This window comes from Aedes albopictus, chromosome 1 (genome assembly GCF_035046485.1).
Source record: "Aedes albopictus strain Foshan chromosome 1, AalbF5, whole genome shotgun sequence".
NCBI classification, from domain to species: Eukaryota; Metazoa; Arthropoda; class Insecta; order Diptera; family Culicidae; genus Aedes; species Aedes albopictus.
Window position 1 is genome coordinate 14,897,647 of NC_085136.1, and position 13,545 is coordinate 14,911,191.

The window sequence follows — 13,545 nt, forward strand, 5'->3', positions numbered from 1 at the left end:
TTGTCTGAACCGATCAAGATAGTAGGTTGAGCGTTCACTTGATCCTCTTCAACCAATCCATGCCGATGTTCGAACTTCTCAGTCAAGTCGGTAAAGCTCTCACTCTGTTTGGGCAAATTCAATCGTTCTACGGTGTGCACATCTTCCAGCAAATATCGCGTGGGTGATCCTTTCCCTGGCACCGTCAGCCGTACGCTCATCGATTCCTTTTCAGTCCTGGTAACGCCCGAAGTCCACTTCAGATCCAGTGTTCTGACTGCTCCTTTAAGCCTCCCCCCCCCCCCTTTTAGCTTCTTGACACTACTCTCCAACAGCGTTCTAGACGATCCCTCGTCCAAGAAGGCAAAGGTTGCAACTTCCTTCGACCCGTTAATAAGGGTGACTGGTACGATGCGGAAGACGACAGAGCATTTGTTGATTCGCTGATGCATCATGCAGTTCAATTCCTCCGGTTTCTCGGTCTGGTGTAGTAGGACATGGTGTTTTGCATTGCAGCCCGGAACGTTACACAGCATCTTGTTGTGACAACGCATGCTTCCGTGACTATATAGACACACAGCGCACACCAGTCGGAGACGTTCGTTCGCTCGCAGCCTTTTAAACTCCTCACAAGTTCGCGCGCGGTGTCCGGCCTTAGAGCATTTCGTGCACAGCTTAACAGCTTCAGCTTTAGTTGAGACGTTTGGTCCCGCATCACTGTACGTATGTACGAACCCTTTCGGCTTCGTTGATGATTTTCTCTTCTGTTTCATCACGGGTTCAGACGAGGTATTTAGAAGTGTCACACATTTTTTTCATATATCATATTCTCAGGTTGAGCTTCTAAAATGAGCTGGATGTGGTTGATTTTAGATATGTCGAAATGACATCTTCAGCACTACCTGTAATTATGGGTCAATTCCATTTAAATTGCATAGTTAGCTGTTTTATCAATAACTAGCTGTCTCGGCAAACTTTGTCTTGCCAAGCTGTGCTGGTTTGACAACTGTAGGGCTCAAAACAGCACCGCACTCTAGATTGGTTTCATTTCAATCGGGTTAATTTTCTTCCCAGATCGTAAAAATCAGGATTTTGTAAATTTTCTTACTTTTTTAGTTCATTTTTGTAACTTTTTTTACATATAAACACAGCCACCATGAATACGAATCTAACCATGCAAGAGTCATCATGATCGGTTCAGCCGTTCGTAAGTTTTGTTGCCTCAAAGGAACTTCAAACTCATTTTTATATATATGGATAGATTATGACAAAATAACACGTTGCTGTGTGGTTAGTAAACATATTAATAATAATATTAATAATAAATGTGGTTCCAACTTGTGTTCTACAAATTTATGCCAGAATTTGGATCTAAATTTCAATTTTAATGAAAATAACTAGAGGTTGGCATTTTACCCCACACATGCCTCAGAAGTTTGGACTCTAGTAAAAAACTAATAAGGGTCAAATTCGATACTTTTTCCGCTGGAACACAAACAATGCAAAAGTGCCTAATTTCCGATTCTTTTAAATAATGTAAAAAGGTGCAAAAGCTTGTCAATCCAAAATTACATCATAAGTAACAAAAATCATTTTTTTGAAGTTTTTGTAATCTTTTTGTATTTATTTATTATTTTTTTTGGTAAAAATATGTAAACTCAAACGAAAAGAAACATTTTTATTCTGACTTTAACGATTGCAGTCGAAAAAAAGCAGTAACGTGGCTTGTCCATAACAAGGGTGGCGCATCTTGCCCCCTATGGGTGTTAGGACCGCAGTTCTCCTACCTCACTTCACAGAACTGCAAATGCAGCACCCCCGCATCCTTTCTACCAGTTGCAGCAGCACCGATGGGAACTAATCCCGGTGTCAAAACATTCAAAACAACCGCACTCCGTTCGGCAACTAATTGCTGTAGTATCTGAATAACAGAGTAGGTCATGGATTTGGGAAGTGTGTTGATTAGTTAAGTTGAGGACGGACAGACAGCAAAGAGCTGAATATACGGTGTGCTACAAAACAATATAGTTTAGTATTCATCAGTGTGAATCATCCGAATATCTCAATATAATACAGAATATTATATTGGCGACGAGGAGAAAATGTGAGTACTTTGGTAATAATTCTGATAAAGGTTGTGCAATTAGTGAAAACGCCAACGCCACATATCATTATTTTGTAATTTTGTTGACCGTGGAATCGGAGTGAAAATTCTCCACGGCAACCGCGGCGAAACATTTCATACAAGCTTCTCTGGGTGAGCTTGTGAAATATGTCATAGTTATCCGATTGGATAAAGCTTTGAGGGGTAGTAACATATTGTAACACATGTAACAGCTTGTAGGAAGCTTGAAGGAAAAGAGCAACTGTCAAAAACGTAAAATCGGAGAAAGAAGAGTGATTCAAAACAAAACTGTTTTTTTAATTCATCCATTAAAAAAAATGTACTGGACCAAAACAAATTGATTGATACAGTTTGTCAGTGGATTGTATTTAAATATATTCAAGGAAGAAAGCATATCTCTCTTAATACTTTTAATTGTGAGAAGAGGAAACGGAAAATTGACAAAAGTGAATCGGAGTTATTCCAAGTAAAATCAGCGGATAAACGAATTACAAGTCAAGGTAAGTTGCATATTATACTGCAATGTGAAAAAAAAATAAGTTGATGACGACTCATATTTTAGAAATGGTTTTATGTGACCTGAATATCAATCTGAATATATGCAACAGGCAATTTTTAAACACAAAGTTACTGTTTTCATAGGCGGCGGTATCGTCATAAAAAGTATGAGTTATTCAATTATTTGCATATCTGGCGGATTCGCCCACAGTACAACTGGTTCAGTTTCGCATATTATAGTTAAACAGAAAAGCGGGTTCGCTATAAATTTTGAATGACGGAATCGTCAGAGCGGGTTCGCTACAGAGTTTGAATGACGGGATCGTCTAAGCGGGTTCGCTATATATTTTGAATGACGCAAATCATGAGAGCGGGTTCGCTGCTCGGTTCGCTGAGGAGTTTGAATGGCGGAATCGTCAGAGCGGGTTCGCTATATAGAGTTTGAAAGACGGGATCGTCAGAGCGGCTTCGCTAAGTTTTTCGAACGACGGAATCGTCTAAGCGGGATCGCTGAAGATTTATGGTGAAATCGTTAGAGCGGGTTCGCTAGAGAATCATTGAAATCGTCCTAATGAGTTCGCATAAGTGGCGGAATCGCCAAAAGTGTAATCATTAGACCATGATTGACGGATAAAGAAAAGGAAATAAAGAAATAGGTTTCAATATTTTATGTTTGTTTTTTTAACACCCTAATAAACCAACACTATACACGGACCGTAATGTAGGCGGTTCAATAGTAGCGCATACTGTTCGAATTGTATATCGAATGGGTGGTAAAGGACGCCTTATGCCTGGTTTAGACAGTGCAAGTGACTTGATTCAAGTCAATGGAAAATGCCCAATTGAATGCGAATTGAACGTGTAAACACCACCATTCATCTCAGATGCGCAACTCACTGGACTTGAACGAAAGTTGAACATGTTGAACTTTTTCATTCAAGTCAAACTAAATCGTCTCCCTTGTCCCGTCTGAACCCGCGATTCATGTGAGCTGAATTCAAGTCATCTGTCAGTGAGATGAATTCAATTCAGTTTGCTTACGCTCCACACGAGTTGAACAAGGTAAACACTTGCTTCAACTGAGATTTTTTTTTTTTTTTTTTTTTTTTTATCTCTTTATTCGGGGATTTTCTGCCGTAGGCAGGTTCATCCCGGGTCATAGAAAAGCAGAACAAGCCAGAGGGGCTCGCCTGAGAAAAAGAACTACAGAAGTATTCCTTATGAGCTAATGTACAGAGTTTTATCAAAGTTATTTAGCACACTTGCATGAGAACAAATAGAATACAAATTTAAAAACGCAAAACAATTGATACATAATTGAAAGTATTTAGGTAGCTTTTTAGTAAATTAAAATTCTGAATGGACAAAAAACACGAATTTTGTAAACAGGGACCGATTGCAAAGTATCACATAGTGCTTGAGGAATCACGATTAACTATTACAAAAAGTTGAACATGGCAAGAAGTGAGTGTGCTATATTTTAAAGTAAAGGCCTGCATCCTTAATGAAGCACATCAAAGCGGCAAGTGCTGATGAGTCATCCCTGAGGGCATCGCGTATACTTCCGGGGATCCCATACATCTGCCGGGGTCCTTCATAGGCTGGACAGACGCAGATGATATGCTCGACCGAGTTGTTTATCCCACAGATATCGCAAGTTCTGTGGAAAGGTATGCCTCCCAGGTTGTGGGAAGCCCTGGTGTGGCCCGTTCGTAGTCGTGAGATGAGGACTTGTTCTTTTTTAGATTTCAATTCCGCCCAGGCGTTGGTGCTCTGCTTAATCTTCCGCAAATAGGTCCCCTGAACTGAGATGCATTCAAGAGCATTCAAGTGAACACTCAAGTCATTAGCTCAGTCTAAACACATCATTCCATTGGATTGATCGTGCCTGAATTGTGGAAGAACCGGTTATTTCGCAAAACAGTGCAGGAAGAGAGCGAATAACGAAGAGCGGGCAGTGGCACTTCCCAAGCGTATCCGAGCGGTATACGAAGGTTTGGAGGCTGATAAGGATGGCAACTACATTTACGATGCCATGGGAAAGAACACGTCCTGTTCAAAGTTGGAGGTGTGAAAATACCGATGATCATCGACTCCGACGCGACAGCAAACATCAATAGTCAGAAGGCTTGGGAGCAAATGAAGGTACAAGTACGGCAAATGTCAGCTGAGATTGATCAACATTTTACTTGCTATGCGTTCAACAAACCTAAGGCGATCACGGTCAGTTTTGTTGCAGAAGTAGAGGACGGAGAAAAAAAACAGGCCTATCGTCATGTACCGTATGCACTGGAACAGAAAGTTGACGAGAGAAGATACGGTGGTTGCTGGATTAAGGGAGTATCGAAAAAGTAACGGATCATCGCCGTGGGTATCACCAATCGTACCAGTCCTCAAGGATTTTGGTGACGTACGATTGTAAGTGGACATACGTTATGTAAATTGGGCATTGTTTTGGAAACCCACACGTTACCGTGGGTGGACGAAATTCTGGGTTCGGTCAGCGGAGCAAAATATTTTTCCAAAGTTGACGTTAAGGATGCATATCACCAGGTGGAGATATCGGAAAGATCTCGTCCGATAACAACTCCCATAACAAAAAACGGGCCTCTACAGGTAATTTTGTTCAACTTGTCAAGGGAATTTCAATAAATTGGTTGGATTTTTATTTAGTTTTTATCTACTTGTATATATTTTCATCATTATTAGATACAAAAGGCTAATGTTTGAAGTTAGTTGTGCTCCAGAGATTTTTCAGAAAGCTATGGAAACAGTTTTAGCAGGCCTTGAGGAAATTATTGTGTATTTGGATGTGGTAATTTTCGGTTCGACTCGTGAAGAACATAATAGTAGGGTAGAAGCGATGTTTGGTCGGATGAGGGAGTATGGAATTTTGAGAATTAAATTAAATTAAAATGACCACAAATGCATTTTCGGAGCAGAGTAGAATAAGTTTCTGGGGCAGGTTCTGAGAGAACAAGGTGTTCGACCCAAGAAGAGTCGCATTGCAGCGGTCAAACATTTCAGAGAATAAAAAAAAACGATTGCAGAGCTAAGAAGTTTCCTCGGACCGGTAACATATGTTGGTCGATTCATTCCAAATCTAGCAAGAAAGACAGAGCCGTTGAGAAAGTTATTTCAAGCCGGAGTAAATTTTCAATGGAACAGGAACAACAGGAACCATTCATCATATAATGTAGGTTATTTGTGAGACCAAGTTTTTGAGACTTTTCGACAGAAAGAACAAATCAAAATTGATCGTCGACGCTAGTCCAGAGGGGTAAGGAGCGGTGTTAGTCCAGGAGAACAATGAGGGCCAGAACAGAATTATTTCTTTTGCGAGTAAGTCCCTTACAAATCTTGAAAAGAATTACTTCCAAAAGGAACGTGCAGTTTTGCGATAGTCCTGGTGAGTAGAAAAGTTGAGACCAAGTTGAGACTGTATCTTCTTATGAGCAAATTTGAACGTATCACCGATTGCAACGCTCTGAAGTTCTTGTTTATACCACAATCTTGACCTTGCTCCAGAATCGAAAGATGGGTACTCCGAATCCAATCAGGCAGCTTCGACATTAAGTATGAGCCTATAATCAGGAATTTAGCATACACTTTATATCGTTCATCAATTTCCAAAGCACAATATTTTGACAGATCGGCGGACCTATATATTAACCAACTTTTGGAACATGCCATACCAAATGCAGTAACACTCATTAAAGCAATTGAAGCCACAAAGCAGGATCAAGTTTTACACGAACTCATGAATGCATTGCTGACTGATTCGTGGACCGACAACATTGAAGGATTTCAAACACTTCAAGGCTGAAATTCATTATGTTAACGGCTCCTTGATGCGAGGAGATCGTAATGAGAGGTAATTCCAGAATCTGTTCAACATCAGGTCCTTTATTGCGCTCATGGTGGTCGTCCAGGTATGAGTTTGATGAAGCGTGGAAAGGTTCGTTAAACATTGTGGAGCGTGTACTTAATTTCAGCGGTGAGACCGCCGGAACCAATGCTGGTGTTGTTCGATTATTTCAGTCGGTTCACGCAAGTGATCTTCAAGAAACAGATAACCACAAATTGATCGTTAATGCACTTTTGATGTCGTTCACTCGGTTTGGAATTCCGGAAACAATGCGATCGGATAATATGCCAGAGTTCATCAGTGAACCTTTCAAAGTTTGTTTTGTGAAGCTTACGGAATAACTCATCAAAATACAACTCAATATTGGCCACAGGCTAATAGTACAGCCTTTAAACGCCTTCGAGTAAGTTAAGAAGAGAAGTGTAAACACTGGAAGTGGGACTTGAGAAGTTCCCTGCTGATGTACAAGTCGACACCCCATTCTATCACTGGAATTGCTTCATCAGTGCTGAAATTTGGAAGGATATTGAGAGATAAACTGCCAAGTCTACGTTTTCCAGCCAGCAGTTTATCTGAAGAGATTAGGGATCAAGACTGAGAGAAGCAACTCGAAGCAACAGAAGAAGCCAACATTCATTGACGTGTCAAAACAAGTGACCTTTAAGAAGGAGATATGGTAATGGCTAAGTACATCGCTAAAAATAACAAATTGTCAGCAAACTATGAATTGTAGCTGTTCGACATACTGAGCAGAGAAGGTGTGGTAATTGAAATTCGTTCCAAGAAGTCTGGAATCCCGAGCAGAGGGGAATATCAAACTAATAACTATAAAATCACATAATCTGTTTTTATATCTTGTTTTGTTATTATTAACTTATCAAGGCATAAGTTTTCCATAACATGTTTTGTTTGACAATCTTATTTTGTTATGATCAAGCTATTGATATACACCCATAAAATAATATTTTAATCATATGTTTTGTTATGGAACAAATTTTATTATTATACTATTGAGAGTGTACAAATATTTAATAAACAATAGCACAACAATAACAAGTTTTGAAATTGAAACTACATCATTCAAGATTTTGTTTACAACCCATTGTTTACAGCATACCGTGTGTATGATTTAATTAGTTGCTCTAATTAGGACTGAACGAGCATTTCAGTTTATTATTTTGTAAACACTTCGATAATTATTACCTGTTTTATGTTCCTTTTTTAGTATTTAGTTACGTAAACTGTAGTGCATAATTGGTCGGACGAACGCCGATTTTCATACAAAACGGCCATGTTTGAGATGCTGTAACTATGGTTTGCTTTGATGGATTGAGCTGAATTTTTGACACGGAACTACTAATATGCAGAATTTTACGTGTACAAAGTACAAAATGTTTTCATTCACGTGACAAGGCGTTGAAAAATGTGCAAAAGTGATCGGACAGCGGTATCTCTTTGATTTACACGCGTGCCGCTCTCCGAACTTTTACTATGTGACATTAAACTAATCATAACTAATTTTGCTTTCGGATTGTTATCAATAACTTTCAAATAACAGCATTTGTTATTGAAATATTTCCCTAATTCATTGTTATTATGTTGTTATCGAACTAACAAAACATGTTATTAAATTGGTCTTCCAGGAACTTTTTTTTGTTATGATTTATGTTATTTTGCCGCTTATGACAGCTATGTTTATAACATAATTTGTTATGTTAATAACATGAAAATAACTTATTTCATTACTCAGTTATTTTGCCAAAATAACACCTTTTTTTATGCTTTTGTTATTCCCTTCTGCTCGGGATGGTATATCGCCGAAATTTGGATCACTCGAAGCGGTTTGTTGAAGAATGCCAAAAGGAAAAAGACGACAGTATCAAAGCAGATGTAGGAGCAAGAGAAGTTACCGAAACAGTTCGACGCAGTCGGCGTGAATTGAAGACTCCACAATATCTTAAAAAAACTATATCACTCATGTAAATAAACATAATTGTTTTGAGGATTAAGTAAAGGGGGAATGTAGTATCTGAATAACAGAGTAGGTCATGGATTTGGGAAGTGTGTTGATTAGTTAAGTTGAGGACGGACAGACAGCAAAGAGCTGAATATACGGTGTGCTACAAAACAATATAGTTTAGTATTCATCAGTGTGAATCATCCGAATATCTCAATATAATACAGAATATTATAATTGCCACTCGCATTTGCGCATATGTACAACTCGGACCGACGCCCTCGGTCTGAATTTTATTCCGAACTGCATACCACACCAGCACTGTCACCATTACCCGGAACGCCCACGATCCTCCAGCGAAGTCGAATTCAGCGACTTTTTCCGCGCTAACACTTCGATTTTGAACAAGTACGACCCATCGATCGCTTTTGTTTGTTTTTACTGATGGAAGGATTATCAGGCTGAATAAATCTAATCTAACAAATCTTATATCTGGAACACTTAAATGGCCATATCTCCGAAACGCCTTGACCGATTCGCACAATTTTCAATAGCAAACAATTCGGTAAAATTCCGGTTTGATTCGAGCTGAGAGTGCCTTAAAAGTGAGTGAACTGTTTTTGCGCACGAACAGACATACATACATACACACATGCAGTCATCATCACTATTCGTCGAACTGAGTTGATTGGTATCCCGAGCAAAGGCGGATAACTTTGATAATAAACTGTGTTATCGGTGTTATCATTTTGTTATTTTTGTCATCATCTTTTCCAATTGATGATATCCAGATGATGACAAATTTAGTTATCGATAATTTTGGTCTATTGCGATAAGATAAAGATACTAAATGATAACAAAATATGTTTTCTGTTTCCAAACCCATATATCAAAGCATTCCCAAAAATGAGAGTCTGATGAATTTCGAATCTAAAAATAGATTCCGCTTTCCAACTTCAATGCGACTGTAGTTCGAAAGTGTAGCCTTCAATTACTCTCACTCTCACTGAGTCCTGTAGGTAAAGGGGCTATAGGCTGCGACCGACAATCACTCGATCAGGGTTCGAGACCCGCCTGGGCGCAGTAGTTGAAAACATGGGTTGTAAATTATAAGAAACTTTTTTCAATTGTTGGCGATGTCGGTAAAGTAGATTTTTACTATTTTGGTCGATAAAATAGCTCTGAATGATAACTAATTGATAACAAAACCAGTTATCAATCAGCTGTATTTTTACATGTTGATAACTAAATTCAATGTTGAACAAAATATACACACTAAGAATAAATCGCAGAATTCTGTGAAAGATTTCACCGAATGTAAACTGTAAAATACGCTTTCACAGATATTTCTGTGAAATTCAATGTTTTCCAATCCAACTGTCAAAACTTCACAGAAAATTCGGTAAAGGCAAATGAATCGCCGAATTCTGTGAAATTTTTACGTTACACTTCGGTGAACATAAATTTTTTTATCGCGCGCTATAATTTTTACCGAATTTCTGTAAAAGCCACTGCCAAGCGCGGGTTGTCAAAACAAAATTGTTTGGTGTTTCAGTTATTTTGTGAAGGTGGCAAAAGTAATCATTCAATAAAATAATGTGAAGATCTGCAAAACAACCACAAACTAGAAGTTTTGGACCTTTCCCAACAGCGGGATGAGAGGCTGGTTAGTTTTTTTCATAAGTAATAATTGCACATTTATAATATGTATCTTTTGTAGCCATTTGTTTCGGCCGCGATGAAGTGCCAGGATAAATCACCGCGTTGCATCGTCACCTGAACGATCATGTGAAAAACCACTCCTTTTGTCCTGCTGATTCGTGTATCATGCCCGCGCTACATATTTACAAATGAACATCGAAATAAATCTTCCAATTTCGAATAAATCACAAATAAAATCAATTTCATTTTGATTTGAGAAAACTGAAAAAAATCTACCGAAAAGTTCGGTGAACTGCAAATTAACCAAATAATAAATCACCGTAAATCTGTAGATAATTCACAGAAAGTTCTGTGAAACCAATAAAAACAAACAAATAATTCACAGAAAATGTGTGAAGCAAATCACCGAAACGTTCGACGATTTTGACAGATGAGCATTTTTATTTTTACAGATTGTTCGGTGAATCAAAAAATCACCGAACAGTTCACCGAAAATTCTGCTGTTGAGATTTCGGTGAAATTTCACAGAATTCTGTGATTTATTCTTAGTGTGTAGTATAACATCATTAGTTATCAGCTTGAACTCAATGATAACTTGACTTCTTATCATGTTGGTATTCGAGGAGTAAATTTGAGTTATCATTTTTGTTACGTTGGCTCTTAATGATAACAAACTCAATTATCAAACGAATGATAACCAGGTAACAGAACTTGTTATCATTTTGTTTTCCGCCTTTGCTCGGGATATGTGAGTCGACCCTCCGAGCCCTCTATCGAAAATACGATTTATGAGTGAACATATAGTGTTCGGTTCCGAACGTTTATTTTTTTTGTATTGTTTGTGTTTTGACCAATTTTTTGTTTTGTATGACCCACTCTGTATGTTAATGCCCAAAGAACCATCTTTCCCTTCATTCCCCTTCCCATTTGACCCATGTTCCCCCATTCATCGTAATTTGTCTTTTGAATGATAAGTTTACCAATACCTTTCCCTAATTAGTCTTAAGAAAAGTAAAACCCTTCTAGAAGCTTCTCCCGTTTTCCAGATCAGTCATTTTTTTGTTGTTTTTGTTTTATCTTTGCATTCCAACTGAAAGGGGAGGAGCCCATTTTGTACCAATCACTCACTCACACTACTAAATTTTCTAGTATATAAGTGACCCATGTAGCGCAAAGCGTATCAGTTTTTTTTTTTTGAACGTCGAGGAATAAACATCGCTAAACGAATCACCCGGAGTTTTCTTCTGCCACCGACAAGCCATCATTCCTGCCTCCGCTGCCGAAGCGAAGCGGCCGATCGCTGCTGCTGCCTCGAGATACAGTCCACCGCTCAACCGAGCAAATCCCGAGCATTAGCGCTGTTCATTCAGACCGCTCCACAACTCGACCCCACCAGTGGTAATCGATTGTGGATACCGGTTTGACTGCACACGGACAGACTAGTGCTCCAGAAGGTGCCAACCGAACAGTCGTTGCTGGAGCACCAGCAAGGAATTTTCAGTGCCCCATCGGTCCGCTCCACGATCAGAGCTTTCCGGTAACCTGTAGTGGATACCGGACCGGCTTGCACACGGGTTCAACTGAACTTTCCTGGCCTGTTGGTGTTAGCCAGTGGCAAATTTCGGCTGCCCTTCTCTGGTTCCGTTCCCCGTCCGGATCTGCCCACATTGTGCACCGCACATATAGCTCTTCAGTGTACTTTGGTGTAAGAGAAAGTCAAAAATTAGATATGGCTCCGCAAAGCATTAATCGCGATTGAGCCTGCTTGTAATCGAAGATAACTTTATCAAGAAGACTTGCAGCACTGCTGAAAATCGAGAGTCACTATTAGCAGCGCCACCACGTATGAAGGTGGTTCTATTCATAATAGTATGTGTAAATATTCATAACCGCACCAATACACTCATACACTTGTATGCAAAGGTACCACAATAGCTCAACAGACGGCGGCGTCGTCGGTGACGCTTGCCATTAGTAAAAGAAAATAACAGAGTTCCATGTCTTCTTCGTTGCAATGCTATACTGGTATAATCTCTAACGAAGAACCATGGAATGCGAAAGAATACCTTTATCTGCAAAGTGCAACAAGATCTGTACAAGGACGAAGTTGCAGTTTTGAAGACAAAAGAACCCAACCATCAAGCGTATTCCAATGGCGAGTCTACTTTACATGTTGAGCCCTTTTGTCAAAAATACAGCATCTGTCGCCTAAAAAAACTGCCAATCGTGTAAGAATCGAGATGTTCTTCCTCAACTGTCGGAATTGGCAGATCTTCCTGCGGCCCGTTTATCAGCACATTTAAGGCCATTTGAACTCGCTGAGGGTTATTTTGGCCCAATCGGTTAAGCATAACCTGTCAACATACGCGACAATCAACATATATGGAGATGTAGAATGCGTTGACAAAAATAGAAGGTGAGCTAGATGATCGTCCTTTCTGATTAACGTGTCCAAGTCCATTGATGATGAAGCAGCACCTTGCATGTAATTTACATTTACTCGCAGTTTGATTTATAGTTAATGCAAAGCTATTATTAAATTGATAATTTTAGGTTGCAAATTCTACGAGAGGCTACAACCTCCAAGACCATGGTCATTCAATGCACCTTCTTCCAGTAGAACTTTCTTTATTGTTATCCTTCCGTAACTCCCGCGGTTGAGTACCTCCGTCAACACCACGCTGGTTCTGAATACAAAAAGCGAGATTTTCCAACGTGTTGTACAAAATACAACAGCACGATCACACGAGGGTTAAATCTGGAGTTCACAACAGCAAAAGAAATCGCAAATCGACCACGTTCTGATGGATGGACGGCACTTCTCAGAGATTGTCGACTTTAGTACCTATCGTGCGGGTAACATAGACGCTAACCACTATGTACCTAGTGAAGGTCCTACTGTATCCAAATCTCTTCGTCATTAAAAATGTACAGTACCAGCGGACACCCCGGTACGATCTAAAGTGACTGAAGCAACCGGGTATCGCCACCGCATGTGCAGAATCTCGTGGCAGCGTTACCGGACGAGAGTGTATTGAATTATAATTAATAATTATCCCTGTGGAAAACTGCTGGAGTACAGCTAAAGTAGCCATCGAAGACGCAGCCAAGAGCACCATCGGGTACATGAAACGAAGTTGAAGGAACGGTTTTGACGAGCAGTGTAGAACTATTTTAAAAGAGATGAATGCAGCGTAGGCGGTGATGCTGCAGCATAGGACCCGGTAGAACGTGGAACGTTATAAAGAGAAGCGGAAGCAGGAGACCCACCTCTATCGGTTCCTTGTTTGTTAATCTTCACGTACCCGACCCCCCAAAAACTCATTTTCAAAATGCTGGCATTTCGTCAATTTTCATCCGATTTTTTTTTAAGTCGCCCTCAATCGATTATAAATTGGTGCAAGTTTGTTATACTGCAGTGGCCATCGAATATCCGGAACAATTCCGGAGATATTC